At 51.3% G+C, this 17,432-nt stretch overlaps 3 non-coding genes and 1 pseudogene across 3 annotated transcripts; all 4 read right to left on the bottom strand.

Annotated features, from left to right (window-relative positions):
• Positions 1-500: 500 nt before the first annotated feature.
• On the bottom strand, positions 501-618 carry LOC120618842 (uncharacterized; annotated as a pseudogene).
• Positions 619-14,379: 13,761 nt separating this feature from the next.
• LOC120618841 (5S ribosomal RNA) lies at positions 14,380-14,498 on the bottom strand. Its single transcript, XR_005657314.1, has one exon. It is a non-coding gene; the product is annotated as a 5S ribosomal RNA (ribosomal RNA).
• A 1,589-nt stretch (positions 14,499-16,087) lies between these two features.
• Positions 16,088-16,206, bottom strand: LOC120618839 (5S ribosomal RNA). Its single transcript, XR_005657312.1, has one exon. It is a non-coding gene; the product is annotated as a 5S ribosomal RNA (ribosomal RNA).
• Positions 16,207-16,908: 702 nt separating this feature from the next.
• LOC120618840 (5S ribosomal RNA) lies at positions 16,909-17,027 on the bottom strand. The gene has a single exon (XR_005657313.1). It is a non-coding gene; the product is annotated as a 5S ribosomal RNA (ribosomal RNA).
• Between the last annotated feature and the right edge of the window lie 405 nt (positions 17,028-17,432).

The following is a 17,432-nucleotide window of genomic DNA, read 5'->3' as shown; positions in this document are numbered from 1 at the left end:
TGCGGCCTATCGCGAGCGAGAGGGCTCTTGCCGCGCACGCGCGCGCGATCTCGTGTGTCTCGGCCTCTCTGTCGCGGCTGGTCGGTCCCGCTTCCCATCCCGCCTGTGCGGGGTGGCCTCGCGCCTGGTCCGAGGGCACCTGCCTGTCCCGTGAGAAGGGCAGGGAGAAGCGTGCCGGCAAAGACTTGAGGCCTCAGGCGGGGCTGGGGCAGTGGCCGGTCCCGCGTCGCGGGGGTGCGAGCGCACTCCCAGCGTGTCAGAGACGGTGGCCCTTGGGGCTCGGCCTCGCAGAGCCCAGGAAGGGAACGGCCCGGAGCGGAGAGAAAATACAGCCCAGGGCTGGCTGTAGGAGAGCAGGTGAGGAGGGGCAGGAACGCGGGGCGCCAGGCCATGCAGGCAGCTCTTGGGCTCGGGCAGCTTCCCGGGAACCCCGAGACAGCGAGCGGGGAACCGAGCAAGGCCCGGGGCGTCCAGGGGCACCCTGGCTGGAGGGCGGCAAAAGCCTACAGCACCCGGTATCCCAGGCGGTCTCCCATCCAAATACTAACCAGGCGCGACCCTGCTTAGCTTGGGAGATCACACTAGATCCAGCCCGTTCACGGTGGTATCGCCGTAGACGAGAAAGGATGTCGCCTGCCGCCCCAAGACCTCAAGCCTGGCCTCCAGGGCTCTGGAGCCGCCAGCGCCTGCATCGCAGCTACTGGGGCGGGGGCGGGGGGGCGTTGCGGGGGTTCTTCCAGCGAGGCGGAAGCCCACATGCGCCAGCCGCGCCAGGGCACCAGGGGTCTTGGCCGGTTCGCGGCTGTACCGAACGTCTGAGTTGGCCAGCAAAAAAATAACTTCATGATGACATGCACTCATCAGTTATTCCCAGGATACACACTGGTTGGCAACAAATAATAACTTTTCATGACAACATACATTCCTGTGTTACTCAAGGGTGCCCGGGATGACAGCACTAAATAACTTCTTCTGAGGATATACACCTGGATGTTATTCCAAAAACGTCCACCAGATGGCAGCAGAAAATGCCTTTTTCTTAGTTGTACCCTAATGTTATACCCAAGATGCACACTACATGGTGGCAGAAAATGAATTGAAAAGTCTCTATGAGAGTATCATCTTGATTTTTTATCTTAATTTTTCAAGATAAAAATGATCTCGATTTTTCTCTGTAAAATAACTAACACAAACTTATTTTTGTAGACCCAGCTAAAACATACACAGTTTATGTTAATAACTTGCAAAGACATGCCTACGTAATCCAATCATACTTAAGCCACGTTTATCATCAAATATTTTCTCTGATCATATGATCCTGAAACACATTTAGGTTTGATTATATTTTCCTTCTTAATTTATATCAGCATTCCATTCCTTTAAACCAATCAAATATTACAAACTAGTAATAGGAGTCAGAGAAAAAAACATTCTACCACATGTTATACAGACAAACACAAAACGGTTTCACAAAAAGAGATCAAAACATGAACAGAATTACTAATAATTGTAGAGAATTATTATTCTCTGTCTTAAGACATCTCCTGATGTCTTAAATGACCGCTTGTCATGAGAGATCTATAAAACGTTCTCCGATTGAGAGTTTTTTCCAATTCAAAGAATCCGGTCGGACCGTTAATGGTAGGATTTTAATAGTGACTCAAAGCAATAAGCCTTTTTACAGCTTAACCAAAGAAGCTCAAGGCTTTCTATTTTTATGGTATATCCTTGTTATGTCAAATGACAAAAAGACAGATACAGAAAAAAATGACCATCTCTGGAAGAAAAGTTTCAATAAACAAAACGAGGAGCTGCTAAGTCCAAGTGAGGGGCCGAACAGGTAGTGCAAGGGCATTGCCTCCCCCTCCAGGATATGGCTCTGGAAATTTTTCCTTTCTTCAGACCTCCCCGATTTACCCTAGCAGAGGTAATAAGCCCAAACCGGTCTTTTCCAGCCTAGGTGCCATCTTTGGCCAAAGCAAAACTTGAGGCTGATTCTAATATCATTATCATCTCATCTGCATTGCAAATACTGCAGCTGCCATTGTACACCTGACGCTAACACAGTTCCGGAAAAATCAGAAAGAAAAGGCAGAAAACTAAGCTCCCCACCTACTGGGAGGAGACAACAAGGCCAAGTCGGCACCACAATTTTCTGAGGTCTCCCTCCAGGGAGAACAAAAAGTTCATAACCAGCCATCTTGACGGGACTTTCCCCCTCTCCCTCTCTCTCTCTCCCTACCCCTTCCTCCCTCTTCCTCTCTCAAGTTAAGCCTGCACTCCACCTCCTCAAGTGAGCACTTTAACATTAATAAAACTCATGCTTTCCTGCTTGCAGTTCATCTTGCCTTTGGATTCTTTCTTGTGGAATTAAGCGAGAATCTGGTCACAGGACCCACAGGACCTCCAGCTGTTCATCTTACCCTGGAATTCTTTCTTGCAGAATAAGATGAAAACCTTTCCGGCGACACAGGTTATAGCTTCACAAGCATTTTTTCATGACAGTCTTAGATGAGAGGAAAAGGACTCGCGGCACTTCTAAATTCTACCAAAGACCACAGAAATAGATCAAGAAGGCTGACAGGGTAAACGAAAATAATGTTTATTTCTGCCAGTGGAAGACCATGATATCTCAGCTACAGAAGTTTCCAGGAGCTAGCGGTAACCCAGCCATTAATTTTCTTGCCACCATAACAAAATGGAAGTTTTGTAGTTTTCTGAAATCCACCTTAGTGCGCAGAAAGAGGCAGAACCTGGAACCTAAGGAAGACTACAAAAATCTTCAAACCCCTTCCTGCACGCAGAACTATCCAGACAATTAGCATATCTGTGGAAGGAGCTGTTGGCCTGGGGAAGATGCGGGCTGGAATTCATGTAGAAGTAATTCCCTCTGCTATATGTAGAGTAATAGACCAAAGAGCTTTAGTTCCTCTATAACATGAAGCAAAAAAACAGATACATGCATGTTCAGTACTCCTCGCCCTCACTATGCTACACCACAGACTTAAAAATAAATAATTTTCCTCACCGAGCCATGTCCTCTGCTGTGTCATTTGAAGACAGACAGCACCTCTCCCCACACTTGGCACTCCTGTCCAGATTTGGGACATTTGGATTTGGGACGCTTCTCCTCACTTTCTCTTTTCAACAGGTCCGTGGTGCAGCTCCCAGGGGTTGTTGAGATACAAGGACTGCCTCACACAATGGCGCCACTGGAAGCCTCAAGAACCTTCTTCCGGCTTTCTGAAAACGCAGTGCATACACAATTTGGGCTCACACTAGATCTCATGAGTGTGATTGGTGTATCGCCCCAGGACCAACCCCTTAGCGCCTCATCACCGGCTCTCAACACTACCCTCAACCTCACACTGGCCCCACCCTCCAATACTCTTACCTTGCACCTTTTCCAGGCCAAGCGGACCATAGCTAATGGTGAGAAGGCACGGATTAGACCCACGTTGTGCAGAATGCGTGCCTGAGAGGAATGCTCCCGCACAAGGACAACTAGTCTGTTCCCAGTCCTCCCCCAGCCAAGGAGTTTCTTCAGCCGCAGGTGTTAGAGACATCCTTCCTGACCGTGCTTTGGCAAATAGAGTTTTTCAAGCGTAAGCTTTTATTGTAGAACACTTAGCAGAATTGTGTACATAGGTTAACCCAAATTACTTAATAATTTTTAATGACTAAATCAGGCTTTTAAACATAATTGATATAAAAGTATAAGAATGTTAAAGATGCTTATAAGTCATTTTCAGAACGTCTATAGTTGCTCCTGTGCCAAATCATGCTCTTCTAATTAAGCTTGCTGCATTTCAAAATATGAGCGACTGAGAGAAATGTGAATTTATTCATCATGGCATTTTGTTTTCCCTTATGCTTAATTATAGGGTCCCCTTGACTTAGCAACACCTAATTCAAAAATCGTTCGTGGGGAACCACAGGCAGTGCCTGAAGAGGTGTCGTGGTGGACCACTGACGGAGAGTAGGACCATCATGAAGTTATTCTCTGCTCCCACCTAGTGGACATTTTTTTAATAGCAGCCTAGTGTATGTCATCATTAAGTTATTATCTGCTGCCATCTCGTGGGCATCTCTTGAATAACACCCCAGTTATGTCGTCATGAAAAGTTATGCTTTGCTGCCATTTCGGGCATCTCGGGAAGAGCATCTGAATATAGATAATCATGAATATTTAGTGTTTGCCTCCATCTCATGTGCATCTTGGGAATGACACCACAATGCATGTGACAAGAAATTATTCTCTTCTGCCATCTGTTGTGCATTCTGGGAATAACACCCGAGTGTATGTCATCTTGAAAAGTTATTTCTGCTGCCACCTCACGGGCATACCGAAAATGACACCCAAGTGTATGTCATCATGAAAAGGCATTTTTTTGCTGTTATCTTGTATGCAGCTCAAACATAACATCCGAAAAAATAATAACATCCGAGTGTATGTCATAAAAAGTTATTCACTAGTATCATTTTGTTGCCTTCTCCAGAATAACACTTGAGTTTATTCTCTACTGCCATCTCGTGTGCATCTTAGGAGTAAAATGGCATATATGTCATGAAAAGTTATTCTCTGCTGAAATCTCATTGGGATTTCAGGGAAAACAGCAGAATGTATATCAGAAAAAAGTATTCCCTGCTTCTGTCTTGTGCGCATTTTGGGAAGATACCCGTGTGTACACTATTAATACTTATTTTCTGCTGCCACCTCGTGGGCATTTTGAAAATAACACCTAGGTGTATATCATCCTAAATATCTATTTTCTGCTGCCATCTGGTGGGTTTTTTAGGAATAACACTTGAGTGGTTGTCATCATGAATATTCATTTTCTGCTTCCATCCAGTGGGAATTTGGGGAGTAACGCCACAGTGCATGTCATGAAAAAATATTTAAGTGTTATCCCATGCGCATTTTATAAATAATACCCAGGAGCATGTCATCACAAATGCTTTGTCTGTTATCAATTCGTATGTCTCTTGTTAAAAACAAAGATTGTGTGTCTTGAAACATCGTTTCTGCTGCTATCTTGTGGGCACATTGAAAATAACATCCAGGTATATTTCATCATAAAAATTAATTTTCTGCGGCTATCTGGTGTGAATTTTGGGAATAAAATCTGAGTGTAGTTCAGATACAAATTTACTTTCTGCATCCGTCTTGTGTGCCTCTCGACAATTATACTTGGGTGTTATTTTCAAAATACCCACGAGATGGCAGCAGAGAAAAACTTTTCATAAGGACATGCCCTGGGTGTTATTTTCGAAATGAACATGAAAAAGCGGCAGAAACAACTCTATGAGCAGCCCGGTCATGTTATTCCCAAATTGCCCACCAGATGGCAGCAGAGAAAGAATATTAATTATGACCTACACTTGATGACCTATAGACAGATGTTATTCCCTAAATTAACACGAGATGGCAGCAGAGGATAACGAATCACGTTTCATGACCTAAACTCGGGTGCTATTCCCAAAATGCACACGAGATGGCAGCAGAGAAGAGCGTTTCCCTGCCTTAAGGGCTCTGCTCACCATTAAAATAAGAGTCCAGACCCTTGGTACTTAGCTCACTTTGAAATAATTCCTGTCCTTTACCTATCTCTTCTCACCTACGGCTTCTGTTTGTCAGATGATGAAGGAAAATTATCATATCCATTTTACAGGTATTTAAACCAAAGATTGATTCTAACACAATTTTGAGTCCAGGACACCACACTCACACAGTACCCTGGACAGAGTAATCCAAATAGTCTTTGCAGCTGAGTTGAATCTTGGTCATTCTATTTGAAGAAAATCTACACATAACCTAATGGTCCAGCTTGCCATATACTCACTCAAGCTGCTTTTTGTTGTGAGACTTGGACAGGCAGCTGGGGATAGGGATGGGTGGGGAGGATGAAGGTGGCTCAGCCCATCACAGGAGTACAACCAGCACCAGATTCTTATAACGGCAACTTCCCCGCTTCTACACGCTTCCATCCTCTGGCCTTTTAAGTCTGTTCTTTTTCAAGCCAGAGCACTGGCCTACTCTTGCCCATGTTCCCTTCCTCTGAGGTCTCAACCTGTCCCTCCTCTGTTCTCGATCACCTCAGGCCTTGCAGGACCCAGAGCACCAGGGACACCCACTGTGTTCCCAATGTGGGCACCAAGGCTGTAAGCTCCTCCTACCTGGCCAACCCTCTGGGTCCTCCAAACACACCCCTGGTGGCAGCGATGAGATGAAACTGGCATCTGACTTGTACAGTCTGTTCATTCCCCCTGAGTAACAGAAAAAGCAGACTCTACCCATAAAATATATTTTGCATTTACACTCTCACCCCATTTTCATTCCTTTATAAAACACATTTTCTTAGGGACTTTTATACCAAAATGTTTTCTGCAAAATAAAAATTCAGTAATAAGATTTCTTTCAGTTAGATTTAATTCTGTGCACAAAGATGTGTCCTAAAAGAGCGCTGTGTGTAAAATGAGGTGAGCAGTCTGCCGCTTCTTTGAAGTCTGGGGAGCGAAGGGCAGAGCACACCTGATATCACTGTTGCTTTCATGGTGTGCTCTGTTTTCCCATCTTTATCTCCAGATTCAAGGATGGGGAATGAAGACAACACAAATCTCACACTTCAAAACGTCCACACTGCAAACCCAGGTTTTTACAGGAGCCAACATTTAGGGACTTGGATGAAAAAAGGGGGGATAGCAAGTAGCTAGAAGAAAGTATCGTGTGTCTGGAGCAGCCTGCCTTCTCCAACTGTCAGAAACAAGCACCAGCTGCAGCCGATCTCTCTGTTTGAGATGGGGATCAGCAGAAGCAGTACTGGCCTGGGGGCTGGAGCAGTGGCCATGGCACCATCTGCCAGGTGTCTGTGGCGCCAGCTCCCAGTCCTGAGCTGAGGTTAAACCATTGTCTTGTTGATTGTATATTCACTATGTCAGGCACTGTGCTTAGTGCTTTGGGTGACTATATTCTCTCCTATTTTGTTTTATTTTTTTAAACCACTTTTATGAAGGTATGCTTGACATACAAAAAGCTGTACCGGATTAATGTATGCAACTTGATGAGTTTGGACATCTCACCTGTGAGCCATCCCCACCCATATAGTACACCATAAACATATCCGTCTACCTATAAAAGTATCCTGGCACCCTCTTTATTTATCATTATTATTATCATAATTATTTGTGTGCGTGGTGAGAACCATAAAATTCATCCTCTTAGCTAATGTCAAGTGTACAGTGCAGTATTGTTAGCTGTAGGCACCACGATGTAAAGTAGACCCAGAATTTATTCATCTCACATAACTGAAACTTTCTACCACAAATAACACATTGTGCATTACCAGCGAGACCAAGCCCAAGCCGCTAGCACTATATCCAGCAGCCATTCGCCCAAGATTTCCAGACCCTGCTCAACCACAGAGCGGAGGGGAGGGGTGGTGTGCTGGGGGGCCACTCTGAGGCCATGAGAGTTGGGGAGCTAAAGAAACCCCCGCTTCTTGACTTCCTCTTTTCTGCTGGCTATTAGCTCTGTTCCTTAGAGGGTCCGAAATGGAAAGAGTGGATGGCCTGCTTGTTACCTGTTTTCCGGTTTCCACCTGGTGGGGAGTGTACTTTACTTGTGGGCTGCAGCTTCCTCTTCTGTCTTCCAGGTTCTAGCTTCTCCAGGAGTCCGAGGCCTTCACAGGCCATCATTGTCATCCTCCTCGAGCTGTTTGACACTAATTCTTGGACCGACACTGATTGACCATTGACAGGTACTCAAATACTGGATTTCTAGACAAGGCACAAGTGTAAGTTCTTTAGGGGCCCTCCGAATCCAGTGCCCTGCTTAGCCTGTCCCAACCCCCTCAGCTCTCGTGTATAGCAGTGTGCCCTGTGGGGGAGTGTTGCTGGGTTTTTTTTCACTCATAAATTAGCTTTCTGTGTTGGCGTTAACGTGACGGCACGAGCCCAGCTATTTCTCTCTTTGCTCACTTGGCCTACGGGAAACGAATGTTCTCATCTAAGCAGACATGATAGCTGACTAGACTCACGGGCCTTTCTGCTTGCCCTGCCATCATTATACAGTTCACGTGCACTTTGGGAAGGTCGACTAGCCTGTGTCCTAATTCGATGTACACTAGAATATGAGTTTCCAGTGTTCCTTTTATGCAGACACCCCCAGACTCTGCAGGCGAATCTCTTAGAGCCAGAGATTCTCAACTGGCTTTTGGAAAGGGGCTGAGGAAAGCCGCAGCAGCCCCTCCTAAGCCCGCAGCTCCTGGCTCCAGTGATTCTCACTTTTGTCCTCCTGCTCCTCTTGCTTCCATGGATGGGGTAATTACAGTTACCGAGAGGTCTTTCTGCTAACTTAGTGTGTGGGAGTACTCACTGCTACTTTGACCTCAGCTCTGGACCCTGGCTATCAGTCGTGGTTTCTTCTGTGCCTTTCTTACATGAAATACTGTTTGTAGCTGTGATTGATCATTATATAGTGATCTGCGGAATCATGCTTCCCTGCGTCCGTGCCTCTCCTCATGGGACATTGCCACACCTTCCATCGAGGACTGAATTTATCCCTCTGCCTGCTTGAATGTGGACTGGCCTTGTTCTTGCTCTGACCAATAGCATGTGGTAGAAGTGACCTCACACGTTTACAAATCTTGGATTCATGAGGCCTGATGGCGTCTGCTGTTGCCCTGTGGGAGCGCCACGCCGAGACTCCATGCAGTGAAGAAGCCTGAGACGGAAGAGCATCTGGAGAGAGGGTCAGACAACCCAGCTGATCCGCCAGCTGAGTGCATCTTTCTGAAAACTAATACATTGTTATTCTAATCCCCTAAATTTTAGGTGGTGGATTGCTGCAAGAAGATAGGCAAATGAACGAGAAAGTAGTAATGGAAGCACAAAACAATAGATAATTCCAACAGGAAGTGCTACTAAAAGTGCAAAGCAATAGAAAAATGTGACAGAAATTAGCATCGCTCTAGCCAAATCCCAAATGAATGGCGTTGTCTTTAGGGCCAGACAGCAGGTGAATGCGGGAAGGGGTAGAGAGCAGACAGCGCGAGCGGGAAACGTGAGGACGTTGTTCCTGGAGACTAGAGAACAGAGGTGGACTGAGCGACTTTTGCCTGCGGCGACCTGGAAGGTAGAAAGTGCACCTAGTGAACTTGCTGACCTCACTAAAGTAATTCCCACGTAGAACTAGAAAGTAACAATTACCTTCTTCTAACTGCTTGGTAAGATACATAGGTGAGAGATAAAAAATGATCACAAACTCTAGCAGCTTAAATAACACAAAGTTATTATTTTTATATTTCTGCCCAAAATCCAGAGACAGTAAAAATTGAAACCAAATCAGTCAAGTAGTGTTTAGTAAGGGTTAACTGTGCACAGGAGAAGAGCTCACGAGCTGGGAGAATTCAGATCCAGTATCCGCCCAGAGAACACGATGCCATGGCACGGCACGGCTTACGAGGCTGCTGTGGCACCTTTACAGTGATTAGTTATTGAAATGGGGGATCAGTTAAAGATGATTACCTTACACCATTTAGGAAGATGACTGAAATTTTTTTATGATTATCAGGAACATTTACAGGAAATAATTAAGTTTTGCTTATGTTCATGAAATAAGCTGGATTTATTTTGCTTTATGCGGCTTGTGCTTTTGTCTGCTTGGGGGATTTTCAGGCCCGATCTCCATTTCATTTTATTCGAGCAGTTCTGTAGGTTCGAAGTCTCACACAGCTCTCAGTCCAGAGCCAGGGCATCAGCAGGGCCATGTCCCTACCCACAGGCCCCAGGGGCAGAGCTATGTCCCTGCTCATTCTGGGCGTTTGTAAAATCAAGCTCTTTGTGGTTGTAGGGCTGAACCCCCACTTCCTCGATGCTGTGAGCTGAGAGGTGTCCCCAGCTCCGGAAGCCACCCTCACCCCTCGCTCCCCTCCCTCAGATTCAAAGATGGCAGTGGTCACGTGAGTCCTTCTCGCACTTTGACTGTCTCTAGCCACAGCCAGGGAGGTTCTCAGCTTCTGAAGAGGCACGTGGGCGGGTTTGGCCCACCTGGAGAAACCACACCCTCATCACATCTGGTGAGTCCCTTCTGCTGTGCAGGGTGGAATGCTCACTGGTTTCAGGGGTGATCAAGTGGACATCTTCATGGAGCGTTACATTGCCCACAGCAGAAATGAATTAAAGATGGAATTTACAGTTTACAACAGAATTTAGAGGAAATATAGAGGACTCAGGACAGTATTTAATGTAAGAAATAGTCTCAGGATACAATTCAAATCAAGAGGATGACTGTAAAACCCCTGGTTAAGATACCGGAAGGGTTCCAGGCAGTGACTTAGAGACTTCCTCTGACAGACAAAGTGGTAAAGGCTTCTAAGAAACTGAAGGGCCTCAAATGAAGTGTCGACTTGGATTAAAAGGAATAGAGACAGTTCCAAAACAAAACAAAACAAAACAAAACGCCTCTGGGCCTTCAGCCTTCTATGGGCTAGGAAAGCTACTTAGCTGCAGACAGGAGCCATAGCTTCTGGAAAAGAAAGAACTCCAAGAACCAAGGAGAGCAATAGACCAGGAAACATGGGGGCGGAGCTTGCTGTAATAAAGGAACTCTGCCTGGCCCTAGGGTCAAGGGAGCTGGTGACATGCCCAGGTGGATTTCAGGACCCTGTGGTTCAGTGCATGCAGTAAACCTTCCATTCTGAAAGCAATACCTCCTTCCCCTCACCTTATGAAGTGGGAGTGCTTGTTGCTGTCTCACAGGCTGGGTGGCTGAGAATGAGCAGGGCACTGTTTGTCTTCCTAGTTCACAGCGCTCTGAATCCACAGGTGCTGTGCCCCAGGAGCTGAACCTCTGGAATCATGCCCGAGGAGTTTTGCCTGCACCTGGACTTTAGGCAACGAGATGACTTTGGTGATTAAATGGACTTTGGAGTCTTGGGAATGGGTAAGGATAGTTTGCCTGTGAGGGGATGTGAACTGTCGTGGCCAGAGGACGGACTATGGTGGACACTGCAGAACAGCCGCCGAAGGGCCGTGCCTTCCTGTGTTCACACCCCTTGCAGTGCGACCTTGCCACTCTCCTCTGAAGAGATCAGGTCCGTTCCTCTAACTGGCCTTGTGACTTCCTTTGACTAACTTTCTTTGGGCAGGAGGCAGGCGAAGGAGGTGGGAGAAAGTGGTGGGAATGACATTACTTGAGATCCAGAGCTCAGATCTGCATAGGTGCCATAGCTTCCACAGTCACCCTGTGAGTACCAGGTGCGTGAGGGAGCCTGGAGTGAAAGACTAGAGAGGTGCCTGGCCATCCCAGCTGTCTCAGCTGAGACCAGCCTCAGCCCACCTGCCAGCCGAGTAAGCCCAGGGAAAGATGACAGAATAACCACTTGATCCATCTGCAGAGTCATGAAAACATGACAAATTTTGCGATCTTAGGCCCTAGATTTTGGTGTGGTTTGTGACTTAGTAGATAACTGGAACTGTAGCTGTAGTAGTTAAGTAAAGAGTAAGGTGTACCTCTTACTAGCGCACACATTATCTGTTTACATTGTGCTATTATTCGCCTGAAGAGAGATGGCAAAGTATAATAATAATAAATGCCTCCAATTGATGAGTATTATTTAACATTTATTGAGTAACCATTAACTACAGTATTATCTTTACACTAAAACGAAGCAATCATCTAATAAACATTTTTTACTTTGTATACATCTTGACATTGATACAAATACAATCTCAGTATACCTGCTACTTTTATAGCATAGGAAGAGTAATTGCCATTCGCTGTAATACCCTCAAATGAGTTCTAAAGTGGATAGAGAAGCCACATAAAGAAGAAAGGAAAATATTTCATAGAGCTCATTATTACCTGGACAATAAAGAAACCCCAGATATAGAGATACAATGGAACAATAAAAACACTGGTCGGTCAGATGGCAAAACTGTCGTCTTCATCAAAAAGTCAGGAAATGGTCTTTTTCTGGATAACAGTTTGTTTTGGTGATGTTGTGGGACTGTGTAGACCTTGTTCATGTCTCATGTCTCCTTTATTCATGTGGTAAGTAGTTATCAATGTGCCAGGCACTGTGTTAGATGTTGGAGGTGTCCTAGTGAGTGAGGCAGGTATGGTTTCAGGTCGCACAAAGTCGGCCGGGGGTTAAGGTCTGATGGCTAATGGAAATGTGAATACACTGTGTGACTGTCGTGACAGGATAGGACACGATAGTAATAGGATTTTGTTGATTCTTCTTAGTTTTGTTTTGTTTTGTTTTGTTTTGTTTTAGCTCAGTACCTTCCAGACTACAACTATAAAAACTCCGCTGCTCATTCTGTAAATTGTTCACTTTTGCAGGGAGTGCTACATCTTCACCCTTTACTTCCCAGGTTCCAGTAGACCTGTGAATGCCCTTGCATCATATCTTAGGGGACCTTCATTATATTGTGTCCTGATACTACTGACCCACAAAAGATGATGCACGTCAGAAGACATAATTCTTTGATTTTTCCTTAGGATTTCCATCTGTGGCCTAAATGCACTTTTGGAAGAGTATTTTCAGAGAGCAAAAGGAAGACTCTTCTAACTGTCGTATGGGGAGATTCAAATGTCTAAAGCCTGCTTTTCCTTGTGCCCCTTTAGATGGACGGCAGGGACTCCCAGCCTCGCTTTTGGTTGTTTTTGACTCTGCTGCCTCACAGGCGTCTGAAGACCAAGACCTGCCTTATTTATCTGTGTAGACACTGTAAACACGTAATAAATGTTGCATGACTCAGAGAAACACTGAAGGAAAATTCACATTTGATACCATGACTATTTTCCTATTGTGTTTTTATCTGGGCATGTTTAAAACTTTGATTTTTAAATCCCTTTAGAAAACTGCTAATAAAGAAAAATAAACGAAAGAAAAAAATTAAATTAACATAGAAAGTGGGACTAGAACTGAGCCTTCTTTTTTTTTACTCTTTTACATGTGAAAGACCTCAAGAAAACAGTTTCTAATTGTCTTATGTTATTTATAAACTTCATTATTGTTTATGTGTCAGGGACAGTATCATCCAAAAACAAAACTAGAACGGTAACCTGTTTTGTGAAATGAAAAGTTAACCAGAACGCATCGTTTCAGTAGGACGCCGTCGCTACGGTGCCAAACAGGCATTTAAAAAATGAAAGGGAAATTAACAAAAATTTACTTCCTCTGACGACAGATGTGGGAATATTTCCTCACTAAAGAAGCAGCCTTCGAGAAAGAACGCTGGCTGCAGGAGAGCGCCGTCTGGAAATCGCTGCAAAGTGGTCAGCGAGGGGCCTCGTCCCGGGGTCGCCGAGTCCGGGGTCGCGCATGTCCCTCCCCGGACGACAGGCGACTCGGGACCTTCTCCTGCGACGCGTCCAGGAAACACTGAGAGAAGGGTGACGCCCTGCGTCCTGCCGACCCCACCCACCCAGCCACTGCGCCCCTCGCTTCCCCCCTCCCCTGTCTCCTCCCCCTGTGCCCTCCCCGCCGAGCCCCTGTCCCCTCCCCTGTCCCGGCCCGCCTTGACTGGCAGTCGGCCTCCGCAACACCGGCCAGAGCCGCAGCGGGGGCGGGGGCGGGAGCGGCAGCCATGGCCGTGGCCGGCGTGGATGAGCGCTCGCCTCAGCTGCCCGCGCCCCAGTCGGGAGGCGTCACCCCCCCGCGCCGCCGCGCTGGCGAGAGAGATGAGGCGGTGCAGACCCCTCGCCGGGCAGGAGCTACCCGCGCTCCGAAGTCCCGAACGCGGCGCGCAGGGCTTGGGGGGGCCGGGAGAGCGCGCGCCCGCCTCGCCCCTTCATCCCGGGCCTTGGCCGGGCGCCGGCCGTGCCGAAGGTCTGGGGGGGCGCTCTCGCATCCTAGGACTGCCCAGGCCCCGGGCCACCCGCCTCCCCAGTCTTGGTGCTCGGCAAGACCCCGACCCGGGCGTCACCCACCATCCTCTCGGCCACCTGGGCACCTAGGCAGGTACGGCCTTGCCACGTCCCGGCCCGGCCCTGACCCAGACCCACCCCTCCCCTGCGCTCCCCGCCGTGGCCAAGCCCGACCTGCCCAAAACCACGCGGAGATGCCGGCGACACCACCAGGCAACGCTTCAGCCCGAGACCTCGCCCTCCGCCCAGAGCCCTCGGCCCTTGGGGCTCGGTCCCGCGGAGCCAGGGACGGGAAAGGCCCCAAGTAGAGAGAGAAAAGAGCCCAGAAGCTGCAGGAGCGCAGGTGGAGGCGGGAGGTGGCGAGGGGCGCATGGCTGTTCATGCAGCCCTTGGATTCGGGCGGCTGCCCAGGACCCCCGAGACAGCCTGCCAGCGAACGAGCAGGGCCCGGGGCCGTCTAGGGGCACCCTGGCTTGAGGGCGGCAAAAGGAGGGGGCGGCAAAAGTCTACAGCACCCGGTATTCCCAGGCGGTCTCCCATCCAAGTACTGACCAGGCCCGACCCTGCTTAGCTTCCGAGATCAGACGAGAGCGGGCGCATTCAGGGTGGTATGGCCGTAGACGGGAGAAGACGTCGCCTGCCGCCCCAAGAGCTCGAGCCTGACCTCCCGGTTGCCAGAGACGTCCGCGCCTGCACCGCACCTCCTCGGAGATTTGCAGGGGTTCCGCGGGTGAGGCGGAGGCGAGCAAGCGCCAGCCTCGCTAAGACACCGCGGGCCTTGGCCGGTTCCCGGCCGTGCGGAGGTCTGGGTGGGCGCTCTGGCATCCTGCGACTGCCCAGGCCCCAGGCAGCCCTTCTCCCCAGTCTTGGCCGCTTGGCAGGACGCCGGCCCGGGCGTGGCCCGCCATCCTCTCGGCCACCTGCGCACCTAGGCACCTGCGGCCGGCTAAGTCTGGGCTCCGGCGCTGACCCAGACGCACTCCTCACCTGCGCTCCCGCCCCCCAGCCATGCCCGACCTGCCCAAACGCACACAGAACCCCTGGCCACACCCCGAGACATAGCTTCGGACGGACGCAGCCCTCGCCCTGCACCGGGACCAGGGACCCGCCCAGTCCGCTGCCCCTCGACTTCACATCGACTCTCTCCATCAAGAGAGACAGAGGGACAAAGAAACCAGAGACAGAGCGAGTGACAGCGAGGGAAGGAGAAAGGAGGACACAGGTCACCAGGGCAGGAGTCCCAATGAGAGCCACGAAGGAGGGGACCGGGACGGGGTCGCCGGGGAAGGGGAGGGCCGCGGGAGCTGGCTGCGGTCAGACACAGAGAGACAGAGAGAAGGAAAGGGACCGAGACGGATAGAGAGACGAGAGAGGCGAGGCCGTGCCCGCCCACAGAGAGCGGGACGGGGCACGCAGACGAGTGCACCGACGCACAGAGCCGGACCCGACTGTGACCCCGAGAGCCTGCGGCCGCCCTGAAGAGGCCGCTTCCACAGCAGAGGCTGATCGTGCCGGGGCTGGGTTCGGGCGGGGAGGCGGTTCGTGCCCTCTGCCCCGTGCCCCGGGACAGGCCGGGACTCAGGGAGACTCGTTGTGCTCAAGTCCTGCCGGGGGTCGCGCCGCAGAAAGGGAAGACGTTCCGGCTCCCTGGAGTATGTGTGTTGTGCGTGCGTGTGCGAGTCTGTGTGCGTGTGTGCGTGTGTGCGTGTGTGCGTGTGTGGCCGTTCGCTGCGGCCTGTCGCGGGCAAGAAGGGCTCTCGCCGCGCACGCGCTCTCGTGCGTCTCAGCCTCTCTGACGCGCCTGGTCGGTCTCGCTTCCCGTCCGGCTGTGCCGGGCGGCCTGGCGCCTGGTCCGAGGGCCCCTGGCTGTCCCGTGAGAAGGGGGGAAGCAGACTGCGGGCCGAGACTTGAGGCTTCGGGCGGAGCGGGGCTGGTCAGGGCGCGGACGGGCGAGTGGTGCTGGCCGATCTCGCGTCCCGGGGGTGCGAGCGCACTCCCAGCGTGTGTCAGAGACGGCGGTCCTTGGGGATCAACCGCGCGAAGCCCAGGAAGGGAAGGGCCCGGAGCGGAGAAAGGAAACAGCCCACGGCTGGCTGCAGGAGCGCTTGGGCTCGGGCGGCTGCCCGGGACCCCCGAGACAGAGAGCGAGCAGGGCCCAGGGGCGTCAGGGGTCACCCTGGCTTGAGGGCGGCAAAAGGAGGGGGCGGCAAAAGCCTACAGCACCCGGTATTCCCAGGCGGTCTCCCATCCAAGTACTGACCAGGCCCAACCCTGCTTAGCTTCCGAGATCAGACGAGATCGGGCGCGTTCAGGGTGGTATGGCCGTAGACGCGAGGGGATGTCGCCTGCCGCCCCAAGAGCTCGAGCCTGGCCTCCGGGGCGCGGGAGACGCCCGCGCCTGCAGCGCACCTACTGGAGGGGGGGCTTGGGGGGTTCTGCCAGTGAGGCAGCAGCGAACGAGCGCCAGCCCCGCTAAGGCACCGCGGGCCTTGGCCGGTTCGAAGCAGTGTCTAAGGTCTGGGTGGGCGCTCTCGCATCCTGGGACTGCCCAGGCCCCGGGCCGCTTGCCTCCCCAGTCTTGGCCGCTGGGCAGGACCCCGACCCGGGCATGGCGCGCCATCCTCTCGGCCAACTGGGCACCTAGGCAGGTGGGGCCCTGCCCAGTGCCGGGCCAGCCCTGACACCGACCCACCCTTCCCCTGCGTTTCCCGCCGTGGCCTAGCCCGACGGGAGCCACCGGCGACACCACCAGGCAACGCTTCGGCCGGAGACCTCGCCCTCTGCCCTTGGGGCTCGGCCCCGCGGTGCCCAGGAAGGCAGAGCCCAGAACATTCAGAGGAAACAGCCACGGCTCTCCGCAGGAGAGCAGGTGAGGGCGGTCAAGGGCGCGGCGCGCGCGGCTATGCGGGCAGCCCTTGGCTCGGACGTTTGCCCAGGACCCCCGAGATAGCGTGCGAGCCAGCGAACGAGCAGGGCCCGCGGGCGTCCAGGGGCACCCTGGCTTGAGGGCGGAAAAAAGAGGGGGCGGCAAAAGCCTACAGCACCCGGTATTCCCAGGCGGTCTCCCATCCAAGTACTGACCAGGCCCGACCCTGCTTAGCTTCCGAGATCAGACGAGATCGGGCGCGTTCAGGGTGGTGTGGCCGTAGACGCGAGAGGTTGGCGCCTGCCGCCCCAAGAGCTCGAGCCAGGCCTCCAGGGCGCCGGAGATGCCCGCGCCTGCAGCGCACCTACTGGAGGGGAGTTGGGGGGGTTCCGCCGGCGAGGCGGAGGCGAGCAAGAGCCAGCAGCACTAAGGCACCGCGGGCCTTGGCCGGTTCGCGGCAGTGCCGACGTCTGGGTGGGCGCTCTCGCATCCTGCGATTGCCCAGGCCCCGGGTAGCCCTTCTCCCCAGTCTTGGCCGCTCTGACGCGGCTGGTCGGTCCCGCTTCCTGTACTGGCTGTGCGGGGCGGCCTTGCGCCTGGTACGAGGGCACCTGGCTGTCGGGTGAGAAGGGCGGGGAGAAGTAGCCGGCCGACACTTGAGGCCTCTGGCTGTGCGGGGCTGGGCGGAGC

Source organism: Pteropus medius, unplaced genomic scaffold (assembly GCF_902729225.1).
Source record: "Pteropus medius unplaced genomic scaffold, Ma_sr-lr_union100, whole genome shotgun sequence".
NCBI lineage: Eukaryota > Metazoa > Chordata > Mammalia > Chiroptera > Pteropodidae > Pteropus > Pteropus medius.
This window is presented reverse-complemented; position numbering and strand designations above follow the sequence as displayed.